Genomic DNA, 25,053 nt, shown 5'->3' with positions numbered 1-25,053 from the left:
AGTGGAGGCAGAGCGTGCTTTCTCAGCGGCTGGCGTACTCTGCATGAAGGTGCGCTCTCACCTGGAAGACCGCACGCTCGATACATTGTGCTTTCTACGCTCTTATTACCGCAACTAAAGATACATGTACTGTACTTATATGACAGTATGAACTGCTTGTAGATCAGGTTAGTCTTTTATTTGTGTCAACATATTGCAGTAGTTTTATTAAAAACAAGTGTTGGTCGTTCTAAAACCGTTCACATGTGAGATGCCCGTGCACTGTGTCATCCCCCTGGGATCCCAACAGCCTGGGATTCCTGGGAATGAAATGTGGGATTCCCGGAAATGGATAAACCCGTCCGGGAATGGATTCCCTAGTTTGTAGCTTACATACACATAAAATCGAGTCCCAAAGAATAAACAGGCCTTTTTATAACAATAATAAAGTTTCCTAAAAAAAGGAAACTATGAGTTTAAAAAAAAACAGTGAAAAGTATAGCAAAATGGTTATCTAGGAGAAGCAACATCAAACTAAATTGTAAACCAAGAGCAGAGCAGAAAGGTGACAATCCAGAAAATCAAAGACCTAAACTGTGCGGCACTTACGAGTTAGTCCTGATGTGAGAAATCCAAAAAGACGCGAACAGCACAAGCAAAGGGAGCTCCTGCGTCAGCCCAGGTCTGGGACCTCTGAAGTCTTTATAAAGGCAGAGGGTGGTCTCCACAGTCCTGTGTCAATGGGGGTGGCACCCCCTTAGGCTCAATATACAACAAACACAGACAGAAAAAAAAAGATTAATAAACAAGGCAATGTCAATTCAAGAAGTTTATAACACAAGGAGAAATAAAAATTAACTACATTCATTAACATAGAACACAAAGGATTCTACTAAATATCATAACATTACCAAAGAAAAAGAAGAGAAACTAAATTCAATGCGGAAACCCTGGCCACACCAGGAGGAAGTCTTGGCTTTCCAAGGGAGCTGCAGGGATTGGACTTGAGGCTGGGTGGGCCCTCCGAATGCAGTGCCCCAGGAGGGGGCGCCTTGACTCTACTAACCGATTGTGTTTCATGGACTCCTCAATAAGGACACCGTGGCTCTCATGGAAGCTGGTTGAGGGGACATTTCTCAAAACATTTTTCTTCATTCAGAAAGCCACAGACCTCCAGATGAGCTCCACCTCAAACTGGCACACAGTTTATTACATGGAGTCCACAGGAGCCTGCACTTCTTGAAATAAAAGATTTTCTCGTTATCCATTCTTTATTTGGCACTTGAAAGTAGCAGCTTGTTCCAGTTCAGGCAGGAGCAGCGGAAGTGACCAAGTACTGTCTCAGGTGCCCCCTGTGCTCAAACTCCATTCTATGTGTTTCCTTCTCCCACTTAGTCCAGTTGAACATCATGCGGGGCACCAGGTGGCATGGGGTGAGGTCGATGACTTGAGCATGGGAAAGGCGCTATATAAATAAAATGTATTATTATTACACTGAAGTACCACTCAAGACATTCACTTTGGAGATTTCAGAGTCGCCTGCCTGGCTTTGAGATGTGGGAGGAAAGCCTGTCGCTTCTGTGCCACAATATCAGCGTGTATTACAGCGAATTCAGGGAGTGTGGCACTCGAGGACCCCGCTGTGAAGGACAGGTGGCACGCATTGCTGCCTCTTGACATCAGGAGATCGCTCTGCGCTTTCTGCTTTACGTTTTCTGAGTGTTTGGTATCCAGCAGAGGGACGTAGAGAGCTGAACTGCTATGTGGAGTTTTGGAGGGGGGCGGGGGGTGTCGCATCTGTGTGAAGTAAGGCTATAGAAAGAGGAAGAAGGAGGAGGAGGAGCGGGGGGGGGGGCATGGCGTTCCACGGTGACGTCAAATTAAACACGAGCCGGCGCTATTCAAATTTCAGATGATGCAGACTGCAGAGCGCTCCAAGATTTCCCAGTGGTGTATTTTCACTTCTGTTCCTAATTATTATGTTCCTTTGATTATAGACCGTCACTTTTAATTTGTATTTCAAACAAGCAGGTAAGTCACCAGTTCTTTTTCACTTTTGTGATTATTATAATTAGTTTACAGGTTTTTGGCGGTTTTAATTAGAACGATTGCGATCACGTTACGGTTTTTCGAGCATTGAGGACAGAGACCGGCATGCGGTCCCTGAAGCGAAGTGTCCGAGCGCGGTGCGGGGGGCTGCCGGCAGGGCAGAGAAGCGCGGAGGGTCCGCCTGTTGGTGATCTCTTTGTGTGTGGGGGGACAGGGGTCTGCCAGGAAAGAACAAGACTTGCGTGTGGGACTGGCTCTCGTAGGCGAGTTGAGTTACGCTGTACACGAGGGAGGAAGAAACCGAAAGAAAAGTTCGTTCGGTCCTGCCGATTTTCTCTCCGGTCCCCCTCGAGTCTTCTCACCCGATTTTCGGACCCTCCGTCCCCCCCCCAGTCAGACCTCGTGTGCCTCGCTGGCATTTCACAGGAAAATGGGGGAGGGTATCGGGGGTTCCACTGTAATTTCAGCCTTTACTTCTCACCTCCTGTGACGACTCCTCAAATGTAATGTCTCTGAAGTGGCTAAACGGGTTAACATAAACTGGTGCTCTTTGTGTCTCGTTTGTCAGACTGCGCGGAGCTCCAACTTCAGCAGGACGGCTGCTGTGCGACGTGTTCGCTTGTGAACATTTTGGAAAACGAAATCGCCGCATCGGATTTTTAACAGCGCCTGAACGGGCGCAGTGATGTCACCTTTGACGGTGCGGCGAGATCCACTGCGGTCCATTCGACATCTCGTTAGTTTTCATTTAAACTTCGATCATGGAGCCGTGCATTGACTGTGCTTACTGTACGATAAATTCTCAAAACCCGCATTCTTTTTACTTTGTCGCATCGAGCACAACGTATGAGGAGGTTTGGAGCTCGAGACTGTTTTTCGGGGGGGGAGGTGTCATTTGCGGTCGCAGTACAGAAATCATTAGAATATAAAGTGGGCAGCGGAGATAAAAAGAATCAATCAGACAACAGGGAGAACGTGCAAACGGCACACAGCCAATCAGAGGGGTGGTGCGCCTCCATTTCTTCTTCATATTGTGCTAATTTGCATATCGCCTGCCTGACTGATGTCTCCTAATTTCAGTAGTTAAGCACCACCCGCTCTAGGAATGTGCAGCATAGTGCAGTACTTCGTAATGGTGCACCACTAGAACAGCAGCAACAGCAAAGGGTCACTTGGCCTAAACACTTTCTTCTTCTTTCGGCTGCTCCTGTTAGGGGTTGCCACAGCGGATCATCTTCTTCCATATCTTTCTGTCCTCCTCATCTTGCTCTGTCACACCCGTTACCTGCATGTCCTCTCTCATCACATCCATAAACCTTCTCTTAGGTCTTCCACGAATCACCGAGAGTTCATTTTCACTCTTTTCCACTAGCAGGGCTTTTGTGGTCCCTTCAGGTTGAAGATTTCCTTAGACTTTGGATTTTCTGCTTACTTAGTGGTGTGCACTGAAATAAGAAGTGGAAGTGGCCCCCATTGAATCATTCCTGACATTTAGCACGGTAGCTCTGGACGCGTGGCGTGTTCTCTCTATTCTCACTGTGTAGCATTGGCTTGTTCTTCTTGTGTTTAGGTGGGTTTGGGGCAAACAAAAATGAACAATGTGTGTCTCACTGGGATGGGCCCTTTGGAAGTTTGTCATTTCTGCGCAGTCTGCGACATGTGCATTTGGGAGGGTGGTGTGAATAAAGTGAGAGAGTTTTAGTTGGGGGGGACTGTGGGAATGAAAAGATGTGGAAATGATGAACATCCTCCAGTCCACATCACACAGATGAGGTCTTTAGAGGAAATGTCTAACTGTGCTCTTAACATTCTCTTTACAATTTAGGGTTTCCTTCCGTTTCTGTAACTGTCAACGGTTGAAATCCTTGTGCTGCCATCATGACGTGAAGGTCACCGGTAATTTGAATTGTGCCACGTGTTCTGATATCTCGCTTATACACAGCAGAGCCTCTCTGGTTGACTCTCGGTATTTAAAGTTCGATTTCAGAATTGAACACATAACCCCAGGGTTCTCAGTCAGCCACCTTGTGGTTTTTTGTCTCTGGAGACTCTGGTTTCCTTGTCATTCTCTGACGTGTGGCCTTTGTGTAAAATTTTTTTATATGTGCGGCTGTGACGAGAAAATGAGCGCAATGAGTGAATGCGACACTAATGGGGAGACTGCAGTGTCTGCCGCATACGCTGAGTGCTGTTCAGGCCGTCTGGGAGCTCAGATGGCCCCTTCACAGCTCATGTAGCACCGACAACTGGCCAGCAGTGGGTTGCATGTGACTACGGAGAGTGTGAATCAGACCCAAGCGCGCGCGCCCTCGCTCTGAGCAGCATTTTATTTTATTTCATGAACAATTGGGAAGAGGCAGAGAAAAGAACACCACGTTTGTTCCCATGGTGACTTCATGAGAGGAGTCTCGTTTGAAGGCTGTCCAAATTACAAATAAATCTATTAGCGTTCTGTGTCATCCGGATTACATGACTGAAGAACGGTTGGCCACTGGCACTGTAATGCCATTCACGCTGCAGCTGGCACCGATTCAGAACTGGGCAGAGCTTGTCATACCCATCTGGCACCTACGCAGTCTGTTGTGTGCATGGCACTGGTGTGGACTTGGCCTGACATTTCTAATGTTGGTCCAAAAAGACTTTCACCCTGTACGTCTGTCCGATGCCCATGCTGTGCTTGTCTATTGTGGCTCTTCAGTGCTGAATTTCCCAGGTTGGTTCAGCCTCTTCGCCAGCATATCTAATGTCAGTCTCCATTTCTGACCCCACATGTATCTTCTTGCCCAGCTAGTCCAGTGTGCCATTCATGTGCCTCAGTGACACTCTCCTGTACGTGGTGGCTGCATTTATGTAGAAAATTGAGAGAATGATCTATATTGTTACTGTCTGTCCCAAGAATCGGGCACCTTCTACGCAAACAAGCTGCTGTTTATAGTGCCTTTACTGGTGATGACAGTTTAACACACAAACCACCATCGTGTGTCACATTTGCTCCTCTCTTTCAGGGGGTCGTAGATTCGGCTCCTGTTGCCCGTTATATTAAGGGGTCCTGCCTTGTCCCCCGTGTTCCATTTCTCGTTCATTTAATTGTTATGTAACAGCTGGCCATGTGAGGTACTTGAGGGTCTCATTCCTTCCCCTGTGACGCCCAAGTGCTGTCCCACTTGAAGTTGCTTAGTGTTTGTGTGACCCTTAACTTGCCACTGTTTGTGTTCTAAAAAAATACAAGGAATGTGCCAGTTAAAGGGTGGGATTCACTTTGGACAGTCACCATGTACGGTGCAAGTTGTTTCCTTTGTCTCTTGGAGGGTGCAGACTCCACAGATGAGACGGAAGGAAAAACCTTGGGGTGCCTGGTGAGTGGGGTGGCTTAGTTTGCAATGGACAGCTGCTTTAAGACCCCAAGATCAGCCAAAAGAGCCCACTATTATACACACGGGTGCCTTTTTTTCATTCAGTACAAACAAAAGTTTTTGTGCGCACTGCTTGTTTATCTCGAGTCTCAATGCACAACAACTAACGAGTCGCGTGATTGCCATTGCAGACAAAGGTCCTTTGTGATTTTGTGCTGCTGATCTCAATACAGAATGAGCAAAGACGAAAAGGCAACTGACTGTGGGGGCTTTATCAGGCTGTGGTCATTAAAGGTCACTTGCTTGGAGGTTTTCTGGACCTTGGCTGCCTCCTTCATGGCCTTCCTGCAGTGCTCTGTGAGTTAACATGGAAGGAGGACTTCATTCACTTGCCCCAGTTAGCTTGGACTGTCCAGTCCAGACTGAGGCTTCTCAAAATGACAGTCAAATGCACCCTGAAAAGTGACAAGAAATTGGATTAAAGATGGATTTGCAATTAAACGAGGACGGTGTGAACGTATCCCTTAGGAAGAACGAAGCGAACTGCCGAAAGCTTCTTTTAATGGCTCCGGATGTGTTTTAGAAGAAGGCCTTTAAACGTGTGATAAGCTGGAGGGCTTCAAGATGTCCTCGCTTGTCAGCTGATGTGCTGAGAGGAATGTGCATCTGCTACTGTATTTGTTGTAAATTATGATGCAGCCCCATGGCACACTGGGTAGTAGTGCTGCGGCCTGTCCACTCCATCAGGCTGGTCTCTGTCAATGTGGAGTCTACACGTTCCATCCACATCCATGTTCCTTTTCCTCACAGTGTGTAGGACTGAAGGGCGTCTAACTGCAACACGCAGAAGGTATGACGTGGGTCATGCAGCGCCAACAACGTCACAGAATAGACACCACGTCGGTCACAAAATGCCCTCTTAGTCAGATACCCCACCCCATGTGATCTTAAACCATAGTGTAAGTGGGCAATTACTGTTATGTGAATGACCTCGATAGGTAAGCAGGCCGCACTCTTGTGGCTGGATTGACTGCTGAATGAAAACTGTTGGTAGGTGTTCGCATTGATGTTCTGTGATGTCCATCTCAGTTCTGCCTTGTTTCCAGTGTGGGAAGCACCAAGATGAAGAATCGGTGACTGAAGCAGGTCTCTTGTATTACTGTGGGAATTTCCGGAGGACCCATTTGGGACGTCAGACCTTTCCAGTTCCTAATGTTCACATGAATTTCTAGGGAGGGATGTTAAGGTTATTGTTGATGTGACATTCGCTCTGTGGAAAGGCAGTTTAGTAAGTAAAAAGCAAACTAAACGTATTAGGCATGAAGCACATTTCTCCAAACCACAGAAAAGCCATGACATTTCTGGATCCGGTGTTTTTTATTTTTTTTTTAAACCGTGTATTTACTGGATAAGGTGACAAGACGATGTTATGTCACATTGAGCAGCTTTGTTTCAGCTGAACTGTTCCACCGGGAGAGACCACTTCAAAGGGGCCACTGAGAAACTCCATCTGTCAAACAGCGCAGTGACCGTCAGTTCATATTACCGAGCACTCGGCCCACGTCACTGGGTAAGAGTCAAGCTAGAGAGTTAGAACTTTATTTGTGTTTCAAGGGGGAGTTTTAGTTTTTTACAGGAGCTTGAAAAACATAGAAATATAACAAACAACAACAACAACCCCCCCAGATACACACAATCTGCAAGAAACTTAAACATGGCTAAAGGTAAAGTAGCCACAGTGGTGGAATATAAAGGTAGGTGTGAAGGAGTCGATGTGTCACGGAGAGGATGTGCAGCATTGTTTATGATGGTCATCAGTCAAATCTCAATTTCCCATAATGTGAGGACATGGATTCTGTGTGTCTTAAAGGTTTCACCTTGAAATCTTGCTAGTCGCAGACCGGGATCACAGCTTTTACTGTAGCCATAAAAAAGAGCTTTCACAAAGCTGACAAGACAACAAAAAATCCTTCATGCAGACGGTACAATTATGATACAATTATAGCAGAATTCATTTGTGTACCGGCTCACCGTCGTGAAGCCTTGTTTCTCACCTGAAAGTCAGGTACAGCAGCTCCATCGTCTCACCATCTACTCCGAACTCTTTGAAGGCTGGTCAGCCTGGTAAGTTCCCAGTGAGTTTGGAGTGTTTCCACACCAACTGTGGCTTTAGTGTTGTTAATGGAGGACTTTACTCGCTGCACTGCCCTGGATTTACAATGGTCCTACTTATTCTAAGAAACTTCACGTATGTAGGCCAAGGTTTATAACAACGTAGGCAAGAGTAGTAGACCCTCTCTGGGGGTAGCTTGCATCACTGCAGCTATGGCTAACGTGCTTTTCTGTTGGGTATCCCACCTGCAACTAGCTGGTAGTAACAGAAGTGAAGACTGGCTCTGCGTGGCACGTCAGTTACATGATGATTTCTCTCAAGCCATATGCTATTTTGTAGAACTTATCAGAACAGTTATTGTGCCGAGGGACTGCAGCACTCGATCACATCTGTGTTTGATCCCTGTGATCACTTGTGGTGGGCTTAATAATTCATTCCTGTATTTAGACCCAATGGATCAGTGATTAATTCAGCACAAGTTTCTAGAAGTATCAATAGGCAGAAAATTGATCAAACGGGTATATGACTTTAAAAATGTACTGCATGTTTGTCAGATTTGTGTCCCATTTGTGGTTGTGGTAGGACCGCTGCAGCATTGCCCTGAGCAGAAAGGGAGTACATTTCAGAGGGCATTTTTTTGTAGCTTACTTTTCAGTTTTGTTCAGAGCAGAAGCCATCAGTTGGTCACTGAACTAATGACAGTTCCTACAAATCTGCACAATTAACCCGTTTTATAAACTAATATACGAGTTGGGGAGCAGAGCAGAAGAGGGAGTGCGGCTGTGTCACGCCTGGTTGCTGTCTGTGTGATACTTGCATGTTCTCCATACGTCCTCAGTTTACCCTACATCCTCAAGGGTGTGCATATTAAGTTAATGGGCAGTTTCAAACTGACCATGGGTGCACATGTAAACCCTGTGATAGACTGGTGCCCTCGCACCCAGTGTTGCCAGGAGAAACTCCAGCTAAATTCATTTAATAAACTCAAGAGCTGGTGCACAAGGTCAGCCTCTCATTGGAACAACATAGTGTGGCATTTTGGGGCCAAATACCAAGTGGATACGAAGGGTTGTCCTATCTGGTCATTGTGCTAGTGGTGCCAGTTGTGGAAGGAGGCAAAAGTGTTTTTTGTAATCTAATCTTAAAATCTGGAGGCAGGCTGGCATTCCCTGACGGGCACGAGCAGCTGTGGCTTCACAGAAGCCTCATACTTGGCAAAATGTTCTGTAACCTCTCTTTTAAAATGCAGCTTTGTCCTTGTAATGATACACAATTGCTGTCAGTGGCAGAAAGTGGGTGGCATCATGAGCGTGCATGTGAGTTGTGGATGATGGGTCAAACCAGGTCTATTTTTATGCTGCTCTCCTGCAGGAAATCCTACGAAGAATGAGGAACGTGTCCAGTCCTTGGTCCTCTCAAGGTCAGGGGTGGGTAGTCAGTAGCTCTTGTGCTGTCCTAGAAGGACTTTGTTATAAGATGTGTGTGTGTGTGTGTGTGTAATGCGTTTTGTGGTACTCGGTACCAGAAGTCCTAGCATCACATTTACCAACACTTAAGATGGTCTGAGACTTGGTAGGTAGACGAATCTGGTGCAGCACTAAAGAAAAAGAAGGGGGTGTTCAGTTCAAGATATTATTATTATTATTAAGCAATCAATATAGTCATTACAGGGAAAGGCACATTATTGGAGTTTAACTTTGAAGAAACTGACTGACCATTACAAATGCAGGTGCAAAGCTCAGTTCTATTAGGTTTATTTGACAATTGGCAGTATGTGTCGGCTGTGTAAGAGGGCAGGCAGTTAGCACTTTGATATGGGAATTTTCAATCAACTAACAGAGTTGGTGTCTGAATTACAGGAGCACCAGTCACAAAACTGTTTCATATGTGAAGGGGAACAGTCTCAAAACACTGAAATCCTATACCAAACCACTTATACCCAAGGCACACAGTTTTTGTCAAACCGTGCATAAATACAGTAGGAGTACAAGAAATGCAGCAAAAACATACAAAAGATAATGTGAAAAACTTGTAAAAGTCTCCCCTTGAACACTTGAAATGCATTTGCTGTGAGGAGGTGACCCATCTACAGGAGTGGTGGACATTTTTTGCCATTAGAAGACTGCAGTGTCTGGAACTGATTGATTTTTAGCCTTCACACAAAGGATTGTTAGGAATGGCCCATATTCTGGAGTTAAAGGACTGACCCCAACTTTAAAGAACGGGTGGATGGCATACTGAGACAATTTCACTGTCGTCTAACCAAATGGGCTGAGTGATTTCCTCTTGTGTGTAGAACTTAATGTGTCCCTGTAACTTTCAGATGAGCAGAGGAATCTGTGAATGATAGTTATAGTGCTGCCACTCTCTGCTATGTGCACATAGGAATGCCACACAGTAAGCAGAATTAAGCACAATTAGTTTAAAACCTCTTTTTTTTTCAAATCAAGTATATATTTTTTTATTTTGTTAATGCAGACAAGCAACTCCATAACCATGAATCGCACCTCTGAGTAAAGTGTCACTCATTTCCTTCTTGCTGGCCCTGTGCCACATGGCCTTGCGGATGCGGTTTTATGAATGCGGCTTGTCAAGAATAACATGTTTTTATGTACATGGAGCACTCTTTGTTATTAGCAGGTGGATCCTGCAGTCCTTACGGACAGCTCACATCCCTCCACCCTCATTTTCACTTAATGCGCCCAACCTTGTGGCACTATTGCTGTCGCGTCGTGTGATTTATGGTGTTCTTCTGACGATACCAGGATTAGAAAAAGAGCAAACTATAACAACAAAAGCTTTTGCTTTCCCCATGTGACGAATTTTATGGCAATTAAAGTCAATCCGTCCATTTTAATAACCAGCTTATTGAGTAGGTGACAGGGAGCCATAGTCTGGAGTGGTAATTAAAATGAAAATGTTGACACGAGTCTGTCTTTGCAGAAACCAGCGCAGTGTTCTGCTGTGTACTTGGTATTCTTATAATGCACACTCCATTTTGGTTTCTCTGTGAAGATTCTTCAGTTGTAGATCTGTTATTCCAAGTGGGTATTGTTTTTACCTTTCTTTAAAGCTGTGTTGCTAGAGGTACTGTATTGCTGGATCCTTTGTCATGATGGAGTGAATGCTAGGAACACTCGGATCTGGAAAGCTGGATGGAGGCTGAAGAAGTGCAGGAGCACAAAAGCAAACCGCACTTAACACACAAGCAAAGAAAAGACAAAACAACAAAACAAAATCTGCCAGGCAAGGTTGTGTGTTTTCAAGATCTTCATGCACTTCAGAAGAGGTCATACACCATGTTCGGGCCTGGCCAGTACTTAGATGGGAGACCATCTAGGAAAAGACTTGGGTTTCTGCTGAAAGAGGTGTTTGTGAGGCCAGCAGGGGGCGCTTACCCTGTGGTCTAAATGTGGATCCCAATGCTCCAGTGCAGTGGTGGGGGACACTGTGCTGTAAAAATGGTGCTGTCCTTCAGATGAGATGTAAAATCCAGTTTCGGACTCACTGTCAAGATCCCTGAGTATCCTTCACAAAGAGTAGGATGTATCTTGATGTCCAGGCTAAATTGACCACCATGGCCTGGTCATTCTGGCCCCCTAATTATCCCCCATCTCTAATTGTCTCTGTCTCTCTCAGCACTTCACCACCCAATAGCTAAATGTGTAGTGAGCGTTCTGGTGTAATAATGGCTGCCGTCACATCATCCTGGTGGATGCTACACATTAGTGGTGGTTAAAGTGGCTTCACACTTACTACGAAAAGTGCTTTGAGTAGTGAGAAAAGAACAGTACAAATGTAAAGAATTTTTATTCGTATTATTATATTTAAGTTCTCAGCTTGTATTGTATATGTAGCCGTATACTGGTAGCCCACTGAACGGGTGAAGTTACAGATATGGTCAAAATGCCAGACCAGAAGCCTGGAGGCTTGTGTGTAGAGTGTCCATCCATTTACAGTATATCATCCAGTGAGACATGTTAGGAACAACTAAGAAGGAAGTTTTTGATTGAGCATAATCCATTCAGTTTTTAGATGAATTCTGGTTTGCCACCTACCGCCACGAATAGCTCTAGCTGCATATAATGTGCTTTGTCACTCTAGAAGACTTCGAAGAAGAGTGGGGTGTGAAATGAGTGCATGTCATTATCATCTGTGTTTGCAGAGGACAGTCCTCACTAACCTCTCAGCAGCTTACTTTCTGATCCTCAAGTTAACATGTCTGTCCTTTCTCATAGCCACACTAGCAAGTGCTCAAAAGACAGATATCTGCAGGCTTTCATTCATCCTTCAGACTTTAGCAGCGAAAGTTATAAGCAAATAATATAATAAAACCAGAGTAATAAAAATGTTAATTTTCTCTTAAAAATATATTTTGAAGACGGTTATTTTTACTGCCCCAGCTGTCATATTACCACGCCACCCTTGTGTGACTGCACTTTACCAACAATGGATGACGTGCCCTCAGCAGGCTCCATTGGAGACCCATAAAGTTATCATGACCTGATGACAGTTCATGGGCTTGGCTTTGAATAGCAGTCATTCCTGTTACTAGTGATTGATGCTGGTGTTCTGGCCACTCATCAGGACACACAGGTCTTTGGTTGCCAGAGGTACATTAAAGTGTCTTATGACACCATATTTGCACAGATGTGCAGCAGCAAAGAGAAGATCACTGATGGAGCAGCCAATATTAAAAATCATAGGGCTCTTCTCCTTGAGTTTAATGTAAAGGAAAAAAAAATGCAAATGCTGTAATCACGTAATAAAAAGTTGAAAAAGCTGCTCCTGCCGGGGTAAAGACCAGAAGTAAAGATGATCTCACTCTTTCACATTTAGCACTCTATTTGATGCCTAAGATGGCTCTAGGCCCTGTGTTTGATGTTACAGTATAAATTGATGATTAATGCTTACTATTGAAACATTTTTGTTAATCCTACTGCAAAGACCTCAACTAGCACAATCAAAAGGTTAGAGCAATTGATAACCATTGATGTTGTTTCAGCATTTATATTTTTCAATGTGTATTTTTGGGCACACTGACCAAACCGCAGGAGACTGGGGTGAAGATAACCATCTAAAGGTACAGGGAGTTGAGGTGTCAATGGCCACTTCTTACTATGCCTTTCTACAGTTGTTCTTATCCTAAGTTTATAATCCCTGTGAAATCAGCAAAGTGTGTCATGAATACTTAGTTATAATTTTAGAACTTCTCATTTAGTTTTTGCACAGGCTTGGGCACAGCTGGCTCTCAGCCTGGCAAACAACTGTGTAAAAATTGACTGCGAACCACAGCCAAAAATAGAAACTAGCAACAACTGAAATTCTCTGAGTCATAATTATAGTTTTTCTCAGGATCCTGAATCCTGATGACTGTATGCTATTGCTCAGCAAAGTCCAGTAGCGACTCTGCACTGAAAAGGCCACTGACACATACATATCCTGGGAAATACTGGCTCTTGACAATTAATAATGCTTCATTAGCCAGCCAGGGCCATCATACATAGCATGAGTGATTACAGGTCTGTGCTTATGTGAGAGGTGTGCCGCCCTGCTGACTCACCTAAAGAGTACTGCTTCCATGTCACAGCTTTGCTTCCTATAAAGCATTTTCTATCCTGCACTTGGGCCTTAATTTGATTTTGGGGGGGAATTGTGGGTCATTTACACTGAACAATTGATTCATGTCTGTCTGGTGTGTGTATGTATATGTGTGTGTATGTATGTGTATATATATATGTGTGTGTGTGTGTGTATATATATAAGTGCCATTCAGTTTTTACTGCATCAAAACAAAAAACTGCTGAATTTACATGGAAAGGAAGAGCAGGTGTAATCAGAGCTGACATTAATTATAAATTAATGCCAAAGCATGAATATTTTTATTAGTCACATCTGGGTGGCACAGTGCCATAGTGCATAACACTGATACACAGTGCCAGGATGGGTGTGCATAAAAGCTTGTTTAATGGCTATAAAGTGTAAAAATGAAAGGATGACCATGTAAACACGCTCAAAGTGGATTTCACTCTGCAAAGATTTAATTTATGTAAGGTTCTCCACCTCAGCATTTTCACAGGGACTGGTTCAGTGCACTTTGCATTGGCCAAACACATGGGCAATGCTGACCTAGGGAAGGTTTATCATACAAACACTTTGGACACCCCTTGAGATGATTGCTGCTTATGTAGTGGGTAGTTCCTTGAACTGGGTCATGCCTATAAATGAAAGGGGTTGAGGTACTATGGGAGTAGTCTGTCCCGTTTTGGACCTACTGTAGACTTAGGAGAACTCCTAGAACTGCCCAAAGTGTCTTCCGTTCAGCTAGAGGTCACTAAGACATGCACTGCTTACACATGGACGATTCCTCTTGCAGACTGTGGCATACAGTAAGAGTGGCCATTCCTGAACAACAATAGTCTGCTGTATAGTGCCACCTCATTAACGAGAAAACTGATGAGTTTGTTTTCTGCTTTACTAATTTACATATTAAGGGGAAGATCTTTGTGACATATGGGAAGTAGTGGTGTTTCGCAAAAAAAGGTTTTTCAACAGAGTAAGATAATGGGCCGGCTGCTGGCCAAAATGTAAAGGTTGGTGTAAGATAAGCTAACCAATTCTTGACAAACACCTGCTTAAAAATAAACTGGATGAACACATTGGAAGGGTGATGAAGGAGGCGAGTTGGATTTGCATCTGTGCATTTTATGGCGTGTCAGGGACGTGTTGCCCACACACCAACAAATGCATGTTTACCAAAATGTTTTTTTACTTGACTGTTCGATTATAATTTAGACATAAAGATTGTGTGAGAGAGTCTATTTTAGGAATTACACGTCTGGTTCGGATGTAGCTATAAATGGCCATGGCGGATGTAACAGGTATGCAGCAAGCCAGTGATTTAGTTTGGCAGTGTACCTGCAGCAAAGGTTACCTTCACTGCCGCAGACAGCTGTTTCTCTCTGCCAGGGCGGCATCCTGTGAACTTCAAATAAACCTCATCCGACATCCTCCATCGTTCCAAATAAAGAACACATCGAAGCTGCTGACACTGCTCCGCTGTGTGCTTTTCCTGTCGTTTGCCTTTGTTCTCTGGGAGTTGTAATCATGGTGTAACTTTATTTCCCCAGACATTACGGACTTGCATCCGGCCAAGTAATGTAAGATGCTTGTCTAAGTTTGGGTCTTGTATGATATGTGTGGTCTCTCGCAGTTAAAGAAGAAGATAGGGAAACCAGGAATGCATATGTCTGACTGCAGTGAGGGAAGTGTAAGGACTTCAGGTGAAAACAATTAAGTTGGCACTGTCTACTTCTGATCTTTACACTCAGTGTGTAAGTCTAGAGAAATGGTGCCTTCCAAAAGTGTTAAGACAGTAGAATTAAGATTGCCTTTTTTGAGGTATACTCAGGATATTTAACAAGAAAACAGGAAAAAACACAATGTCACTTTTTTATTTTATGGATGTCTTAACATTTTAAAATGTTACCACATTTTGCTTTTTATTCAGTCTGTTTCATGTATGCATAGCTACCGAGAAAAATTACCTTAAAGTAAATTAAAGTAGCGCAAAATGTAGGAGGACAGCATGGTGGAGCAGCAGTTAGTGCTGCTGCCTCAGACCACTTCAGATCTCTGGTTTGGTTACTTTCTGGAAGACTTTTCACGTTCTCCCTGTGTCTGTCTGTGTTGGTTAGCTGGTATCTAAACTGGCTCAGTGGGAGTGAACCCTGTGATCCTCCCTTGTGTTCAGTGCTCCTGGGATGCACTTTGGTCTCCTATAAACCTACAATTGGATTGAAAGAGTTCAAAATGGATAAAAGGATAAAGCACAGAATTAGTACATGGTAACAGCATCAAGCCAATGACCCACTGACGTCTCCACATTCTTGATTTGTTCTTATGTAATGCTTTACCATACCTTTGTCATATGGAGCTCCTGACTTTTTCTTTTTTTTTAGTATGGATTTAATTGACATTCATTTTTTAAATATCTATAACAGGATGAGAATAGGAATTATCATAAGTTAAATTACTGAACCTGTATATAGGACTTTCTGTCCATTAACTTTATTCTTCCAACATACACAGTAAATCTCACAGCTTATCTTCTGTATTTAGTGTGAAAGTATTATTTCAACCAGTAGAAGACCGAATTCTTAACAGGGGCCGCAGGTCAACAAGTACAGTAGGAGGACAACCTGCCAGGAGCATCTCTCATGTGATATCATCCAGACCAGAGGAAGGATATTCCTACTATCTGGACAGCATTTTTGTTTTGATGTAGGGGTGAAGTTAGTCTTTTCTTAAACTTTAAAAATAAGTGTATTTGTGCAGAAAATAACATCCTCTCAGCTCCAGGAGTTAAAATTTCACCTTGACATTGTTTTTGTAGAATTAACATGTCTGTTTGCTGACTGGATAATTTAAATTTGCCCAAAGTAAATGAAAATTTGGGTCTGTATAAACCTTGTGCCAATGATTCTGAGATTAGGCACTAGCTCCCTGTGCCACTATAGTTGTAATTAATGGCCAGCTCAAAGTAACCCATTAAACTGACATGCCCACCTTTGAAATGTGGAAGGACAGAAATTCATACAGGCATTGCTCAGGTGGGATTCTAGCCTGTTGTGGCATGTTTCCACAGATACAGTTTACACCTACTCAAAATCTGCAATATTGTATAAAAGAAAACAGGCTCCAAATTTTTCAACCATTTGTAAGTTAGAATTATGACATTAAAATAATAATAACCACACACATTTATCATAATGGTTGTACACAGTCAAAAAGAGTGCTTATAGACACTACAGCCACAGCCAGTGTAAATATGTTGTTCAGTGGAAAATGAAAGATGGAAGGGCACAGATACCTCACACAATGCAGTTTGCTTTAGTTTGATGTTTGACAGTGCTAAAGCCATCACAGCTCTGATTTTAAATCGCGTGACTTGGGGAGATGATATAGCGTTGGGAACATGCAGTGACGGCAGCCCTTGTTTTTGGAGCCAGAGTTCAGGAAGTGAATGGATGGCATAAAGGGAACGGGTAACACAGCTGGACCTGTGCTTATACGGGTAGTGTGGTCTGGTAGTACGTTTACAGGCTAGATGTCACCAGGTTCCAGTTCACTTCCCACCACTGATTCCATGTTGTTACTTACACTTCTGATTCTGTGTAGTTTCAAGCTTCTTTGGCGTTCTAAGGTTCTGTGTAAAGTAAGACATATTGGTTAGTTGAGGAGCAGAAGTGATTGAGAGTATAACATGATGTCCGGTTACTCACTAAACCTTTTCGCAGTCTGGAGGATGCAGGGTCTCTTAAAATGTACAGTAGGAATTCAGAGTGGGCCTGTGAAAGTTAAATAGAGAAGGATCGTGTGTGTGTGTGTGTGTGTGTGTGTGTGTGTGTGTAGCATTTCGGGTAAACACAATCAGATATTCATGACAGAACATACACGTGTGTTTGGCTGGAGAACAGATGGGAACATAAAAAAAAAAGAGGTAAAAGCATAACTGTAAAATGAGTGCTACTAGCAAGGAGGTAACACCACTAAGGTGCCTGCACTACTGCCATGTTGGGTAGCAGAAGCTAAGAGAAGAACCCCTCCTAAGTGTGCACATATGTGTGTGACAATTTAAAGAACAAAGACTTTCTCTGTAATGGCAATGTTTACACACACCTCCTTTCCTTCAGTGTCTATTTTACATTTGACACCTTAGTCTGTAATTTTTTACTTCACATTATGGTCCCCAAAGTGGCTTTTGAAAATAGAAGAAAAAAAAAAAACCTAAAGTGGTTTCCAAATAAGACAACAGCAATGTGCTGCAAGCTTGCAGGAGCAACTTTTGGGGTTCTTCCAGCTATTTTGCCTAATGTGAATATTTTTCCTGGATCACTTTCCACTGAATCATATTTAAATGACAGAGGAAGCTGTTTACTGAGCTATACAGCTGCTTATTACCTGACTTGTTATTGTTTTCTGCAATCATTCATTCGTCTACTGTTTTGTGCACACTTGCTACAAATAAGCTGTGGTTGTTTTAAACATAAGTATGTACGTCGGTGGCTTTGAAAAACAGCCTTCATTAAACCGAACTGAAGCAAAGGCACAGTGCTGTGTAACGATATATGGCTAGCTTCAGGATTTAGGGCTGTGCCTTTCTCAATTAGATGGGTCCATCTTCTTAGTTGTCACCTTTACATATGTGCACCTTTCTGTGTAACAACTCGGTGATTAATAATTAGCTAATATATCCTAAGAGACATGGGATTGGAATGAGAAACCTACAATGACAGATTTAAGCCCTAACTTTCCAGACTATTTCTTTATAATGAGGGGTACATTAAAAAAAAAAAAACTAAACAGTGGTAAAACTGGCAGCCCTTTCATATTTGCTTAATTGAGATATCTAGGAAGTTGTACTTATATTAAAATTCTGTACTTTAAGGACCGGTATGTCTGCAGTAATGTGACCACTAATTTCTGAATATTTGGCTCTAAGTCCTAGCGTGTCTAAAACTAGGTTATTAAATGGTTACTATACTAAATTCTACTAGACTGACCCTCGCATTGTGCATCCAGCCTCTTGCAAAAGTCGGAGTCTTTTTTTAGCTAGTGCAATTCTGTAAAAATAGCTGCTGACCTGGCTGTTAATATGCTTTGTCATGCCCTTCTGGAACCTGGATGAGGTTAATTGGAGTTTCTTTGTGACACAGTGATAATAAATTGTCCCACTGTATTGCCATGGCAGAACAGCTTAAAAATAGGCCTGCTCTCATTTGTGGTCAGCAAACACTAACAGATGAGCGTCAGTCACCATTACCTTGGGCTCTGTGTTCAAGAACTTGAGAGCAGCTTTGGTCTCTTGTGACAGGGGTCTTGTGCTGTCACAAATGGATAGCGTGTGTGTTTGGTAACATGTTTTAGACTGATGTTATAAATCATGGTGTTACCACCTCCGGATTAAACTGTAAATCTTGTCTGATCAGTTAATCCAAAAGAAGTGGCTTACTGGAAGCAAACCTGCATCACAGCCTGAGATGTATGATCCTGTAGAAGACTTTTTCTTGAGTGTATGTGTAGTTTACATATTCTCTCCATGTCCTTTTAGGTACATCCCGAATTTCAAAAGATGTGTAAACTAGGTTGATTAGTGTCTAAATTAGCATGGAATCAGGAGCTGGTTCTTCATCATCATCATCCCTGCCTTGTGCCTTACATTACAGGGATAGACCTCATCTATCAACCCTGAATTGGAACCACCTACTTCATAAAATGGATGCATTTTCTTAAATAGCAAATATACACTTTTGTCTGTCAGCCAACTACAGGGTACATTTTATTGTTAGATACCAGCTAGGATGAGGAAGGGCTAATTGTTATTTTTTATTTGCGAGATAGCAGTGTAATAATGAAAATGGTGCTTTTTAAATATAATATCATTCTGAAACCTATGTCATCCAGTTCAGACTCATGAGTGGTTAGCACCTATCCTTGCAGCACTGAGGGCAAGGCAGGAAACAGTTCTGGACAAGGCACCATTACATCGTAGGATCCATTCAGGCACACACACTCATATAAGGGTCAGTTCAGAGCTGCCACTTATTCTAACCTGCACATTAAGGGGGATGTAGGGCCACACAGAATTGGCAGGGGAGCGTGTGCAGGCTTTCCAAATATGTTTACAAATACTTCCCATGTCTCATAAATGATGCAAACAGTACCGTGAAATGGGGCGCATGAAATGCAATACCTGTGACTGCTATAATCGTCAAATCTTCTCTATACCAAGCTTCCCTGGCTCAGGGGCTAATAAGCAGAAAGACACACAGTCTGGATATGCCAAAATGCAGAATGGGCACACATTCTGTCAGGCAGCTGAGCCTTTTTGAAATTCAGTCTAGTGCTAGGGCTAACTGTAGGACAAGCTGCTTGTACACCATTTTAAAATGTCAGAATTTCAATGCTTGCCAAGTTCTGTCCTGGGAGACTCCTATGGCTGCAGGTTATTATTCCATGTTCACTATCTGTGAGTCATTTTACCTTGTTTAATTAGCTGCTTTTGTTCTTCCCATATGCTGCATTTGGAAAAGACCAGTGTGAGCTGTACATTCTACAAGGAATTTAGAAGTTTTTGTACGAATGTTATAATTTAAAAGTTTTTTCTGTTAATTCACCTTTTTTCTGTAAACTTTGCTGTAATCCTAATATTGACAGTAAACATCAAAACAAAGGAGACTCTCAACAAAATGACGCATCATACATTTAAAAACTGTTTGCTGAATTTTATTGGAATTTAGCCTATCATTTATGTATATTACATGTATGTTAAATGGAGAGGATTTTTTTTTTATCTTGGTTTTTAAGATTTTCATCATTACCACCATCATCATGATTTTCAATCTGCTTTTGCAAGTGTTCTGGTTATTTAAGCCATTTTTTACTTCTGGAATCACTAGTTGGTATGACCCTGCCAGCCATCCCTTAAGATTAACTACCATATTTATATGTGGACACAACCCAGAGCCACACACTAAAGTATGGCTAACATTCTACTATAGCAGTGGGTATACTGTAATGCCTTCGCACTCTTGAGAATTGTACCATATGCCTTATTTTGCATCAGTGACCATCTGGCTACATCTTTTGACACCTTTTGTAATAATCCTGCAAATATTTACATTATCCCTTTATGAATTTCATAGAACAACCAAAGTCAAATAACTGACAGGTAGAACACAAGGAAAAAAGACACAGTGAATGCCTCTACCATCAAACAGCTTGGGTCCTCAGCTAACCAAATATGGCTGACATGGACAGGTATGCAGCTTCTTTCTGCACAGCACCTTTGTAGACCATCTTTTGTAGGCTTTAGCCTTAAATGGGTAACCTGAGCATTTATTAAACTACTGAGTCAACACAGAAAATTATCTTTTTTTCCTTGTGTTTTACCACAGCAATAGATCTTACATATTCAATATATCTCACTGTGCTGTTTGAAGTGGCTTGCTGTGCTCTTTTTGGCTGCTCTCGAAAGCAAAAGAAAACTGAAGGTCCATGCTCCTCTAATTTTTGTCTCATACATTTTTCTATGGTTCAGCACCTACGTGAACAGAGAAAAAGAAGAAAGAAGTCTCGCTTGATATCACGGAGACACATGCTTATGTGCATTTAGGTTTCTGAGGATCACAAAGTGAACCAGAAGTTGGGTTTCGAATAATGACCATGTAGTTTTCAAGTCTGCCTCATGAATTCCATTGCCTAACAGCATCCCTTCACTATGAGTGGACCCTGTAAAACAAAAATACAACTGGAATGGGAAACACATTTCCTAATTTGCCTACACCCCAACACCTTATTCATATGAGGCTGTGGAACAATGGTGCCTAGCATGATAATTGTTGTCCCCACCAAGTTGTATGTTCTGTTCAAAGAACCTCATTACTTGCGACATTGCATGTCCTCGTATTACCTCTACCAATATATGTTTACTTGTACATCATCCCTAACATGCTTGATTTCACCCCTCCTTTCTATTTTGATGTGACATTAAAAGAAATCAACATAATAAAAGAGTTGGAAGTGTAACATAACAGAAAACAACTACCCCTAATTACAGGCTAGTGGCATGGCAAATAATTCCATTGTGCCCACTGTTGCTTGCTGGTCACTACACCTAGGCTTAGACCTCACCAATGGAAAGCTGAGCCACATTTGTGTTTTGTACACTTTCCTAGCCAAACAGGGCTTTCCCTGCTTGTTGTTGCGAGCAGTCATTTATGGAAAACAGTGATTAGGGAGGGCTGGCAGGCTGCCCACACTTCGAGCTGCTTAAGGTTGATAGTCGAGGCCCACACTGCACCGCCTGTCATTACTCTTCCAGTGCATCCAATTGCCCTTTTGTGTGGATAATAAACGATAAACGGCAATGATTGCCTGGGAGGAGCTTGTTGTGTAGCTCAGAACTATATAAGAGGGGCCTATTTGGGCATTGCTAGTGTTTCAAGTATCACTGACTGATCAGAAGCAGGTACAGCCAGTGCAGCTAATCAGAAACTCTCCGAAGGCACCCTGGGGTAGGTGTCATTAACTGTTTCAATAATTTGGATTACTATAGATTGTTGATGCTCAGCTCTTTGAAAATGTACAAATTTAAACTTAATGGTATGGCACCTTTCTCCTGATACATGAAGTAACAAGTATGAGGCACTAAGTGCCAAGTGGGGGAATTATTGTAGATGAACAGTTAGGTGGAATAAAGGAGAAAAAGTAGCTGGAAAAGACATAAATGTGAATGGGTAAATACAAATGACCAAGCTGAGAAGGCAATGGTATTTGTGTCTTTGATTTTGTTCAACACAAGTGGATAAAAAGATCTGTGTATAATGCAACTGGTAGTGAATGTTTCTGAATTGCAAGAAGGCAGTTGGAGCTAACAAAAATTAGCAATGAAATGCCTTCAAATGGGTTGAGATTTTAAACAAGTAAGTTTGTGGGAATGAAAGAATCATAAAACTGACATAAGGTGACAATAAACTCACAATTTTAAAAACCCAGGAGAGGGTCAGCTTGCAGTTAATGAGAATTTTAAAAATGAAATTTGAAAAACGTTTCCTGCCATTGAGAATATTGCTGCTTGTTTCTGTCACTCTATCTGGAGATGTCTGGAGTTCTTAATTAGAAATCAGTTTGTAAAAATATGCGCGCTGTGCTTTCATCTTAAACTGACTGCCGTACAAACGTGTGCTGACAGAGCACTCATACAGTGGTGCAAGAAAGAAACGTGCTAAATGCCAAGTGACCACTGCTGTTGGTAACTTTTTGTCATTTTAGATTTACTGTTTGTCTGGACACACAGTTAGAACAGAAGGAGTTTGGTACCAAATATTTTCTCTACCTAGAACACTACAGTGCATTTGATCCTATTTACTTCAGTAAAATTTTGTATAAACACTCAAGTAAATCAGGCTCACAGAACACTGTAAGTAGTCACACAACGTTAAGATAATTAAATTAACAGTTTAACGCAGACTTAATGACAAGTGTACATTCATATGTACCAACATGTAGTAAATAACATGCTAATTTCAAAACAGTCATTTCTTCTTCAACATGCACTCAAAAAAAATGAACAGTGACATTTTTGTGTCTGTGGATTTCCACCAGTAGTTAGCAGGGTCTCCAATGTTTCTCACAGTTTAACACTCCCACTACACTGAGTAGTAATCTGGAGTGAACAAAATATTCTTGGCACCCAATTTATGAAATATTTATATATATCATATTATAGTATATATATGATATTATAGTCTTAATATGATATGGTGTACTTGGGGAGTTTAAATGAGGCAATGTGCCTGTTGCTTCATGTAGCTGGATTTGGCCACTGGTATCTTAAACTTTTTGGCATCTGACACTTGCGTCTCAATGTGGTTATCAAATAGTAACTTGTTTCTGGGCCGAGTTCACATTATGCACAGCTTTTTGTGTTTGGTTACTATTATACCCGGGTTTCTGCCCAGGTCAGTTGAGACACCTCTTAGTTAATATGAGGCACCAGCTAAGTTTAGTTTAAGAGAGATGAGGAATATTTGAAACAGATTCAGACTGAAACTCCTAGAGAAAACCAGTTCATCTGATTTTAAACTGTTCTCATCTGAGTATGCTCCATTATTCAGATGACCATATTATATAATATATAAAGCTTGAAAGCCTCTGGACTTTACTTATGAGAGTCAATACTGAATTGTTCAAATACAGGCTCCTAAATGCATGACCAAACGGCTCTCCTCCTACAATGTCTTACTGACCTGTGCTTTGTATTATGAATTAACTATTCGTCTGCCTTATTGCTTACATACCAAACTGTAATTTTTGAGTATACTTGCAAAAATATATTTGGTTCACTGTTAAGAGGATACTAGATACCTGCCCTTGTAGCATACATTGTAGAAAAGAAAAGTATACTTTGACACTGTATAATGGGCAATGTTCTCTGAAACTCACTAATCAACAAAAATCTTTTTTTTTTTTTTTCTTCTGAGCTGCACAAAATGAAAACGTCTTGCTTTCTAAAACCCAACTTTTACTATTCAGCTTATTCATTCATTAATTTTCTCAACTTTCATAATCATTGTGAGCAGGATTCTGTCTTTGCATCATGGAGTTCAACAAAAGAAGACACTCTGAGCAGGATGTCGGTCCAATACAAGATATGTTTGCACATACACAGTACTTGTATGTGAACTAAGCTAATTTTAGCGTGGCCAGTCAACCTAACCTGTACGTCTTTTAGGATGTGTGGGGTGGGTGCATTTGGGGCTAGGGAAAACTCACCCACTGAGAGAACATGCATGATATTACCAGGCTAGACTTTCAGCCCAGAATTCTGGAGATATGAGGGCAGAAGTGATAGTCAGATATACACAAGAAACACGGCTGCCAAGAAGGAACCCTGGGTGAGTCTGAAGTCACACAGCTTTTGTATACCTGGCAGTGTAAACCCTTGCAGCTGCCATTGTAAGCTGTAATGCTTTTGTTTTTGCAATGCCTGAAACAGGCAGACAGATCTGTGAGTGGCCAAATGTTTTGTTTCTTTTATTATGACTTCAGCATTTAGTTCTGAAACACTTGTGCAATTAAAGATTTTCACCATTCCTTTTTCTGGGACTTTGTTTTCTAAAATAGATATTTTGTCTTTTTCATACTGCTTTATATTCCCAATTTTCCACATTTTTAGTAGTGCTCCATTGGCTTTGAAGGGATATAAGTTGGGTGTGTCAGTTTAAATATGGAATTTGGTTAGGGTTGTCCCTGTGCCTTTTAGTTTTTGTTTTATTCTGAATTCAACTGTGGTAATGTCAGGGAAAGCAAGAATATTTCATTTTACCACTGGCACACGTGGCAATACCTGACCTAGTGCCACAGTGATATGCCTACTCCTGGTGTTAAGGAGAAAGCAATAGATCAGACAGTAAGAATTGAAAGGAGATGAAAACAGAAGTAGAAAGTTCAAAACCAGAGGTGGAAGAAGTGTTGATGCTGATGAGCAGATAAGTGAGGAGGAGACAAACTGAGATTTAAGGGAGATGCTAAGTGTCTGTGAAAAAGATAAAAATTAAAAAAAAAAAAACTTTTTGCATGCCTGTTACAGCAAGACGGTGTTGGAAGAACACTAGGGTTCATAATGGGTTTATTCATGCTTTCTTGTAGAAGACACAATGTGAAATAGTCAATTTGAAACTTATTGTCAGTACATTGAGATTCTTAATTTCTCCCACAGGTCAGTGACAGTAGTATAGTGCAGACAATAAATACAACATCACATTAAATGCATCTAGGAAATGAAGATATGGTATACTTACACGGTTGATAGTACAAGTGGCTGCTGAACAGCATGAAGACTTTAAAGTAAAAACTGTCCCTGAATCTAGTGTTGCGAGAGTTAATGGAGAGCGAAAAGTGAATGTGTAGCGAATGACTTAATGTTTAATACTGTACAATAATATTATGTCTTTCTAAGGCAGCATGTTTTACATATGCCCTGGACAAAGGGCA

At 41.9% G+C, this 25,053-nt stretch overlaps 1 protein-coding gene across 1 annotated transcript in view; it reads left to right on the top strand.

Annotated features, from left to right (window-relative positions):
- The first annotated feature begins 1,847 nt into the window (after positions 1-1,847).
- The window catches only part of relt (RELT TNF receptor), a 43,012-nt gene continuing 19,806 nt past the window's right edge, over positions 1,848-25,053 (top strand). Inside the window, 1 exon segment of the mRNA XM_051926822.1 lies at positions 1,848-2,010. The gene's annotated coding sequence lies outside the window, so the exon portion shown is untranslated.

The sequence above is a fragment of the Erpetoichthys calabaricus genome, chromosome 4 (genome assembly GCF_900747795.2).
Source record: "Erpetoichthys calabaricus chromosome 4, fErpCal1.3, whole genome shotgun sequence".
Lineage (NCBI taxonomy): Eukaryota > Metazoa > Chordata > Cladistia > Polypteriformes > Polypteridae > Erpetoichthys > Erpetoichthys calabaricus.
Note: the sequence above shows the minus strand (reverse complement) of the source record. Positions and strands in the feature narration are given on the sequence as shown.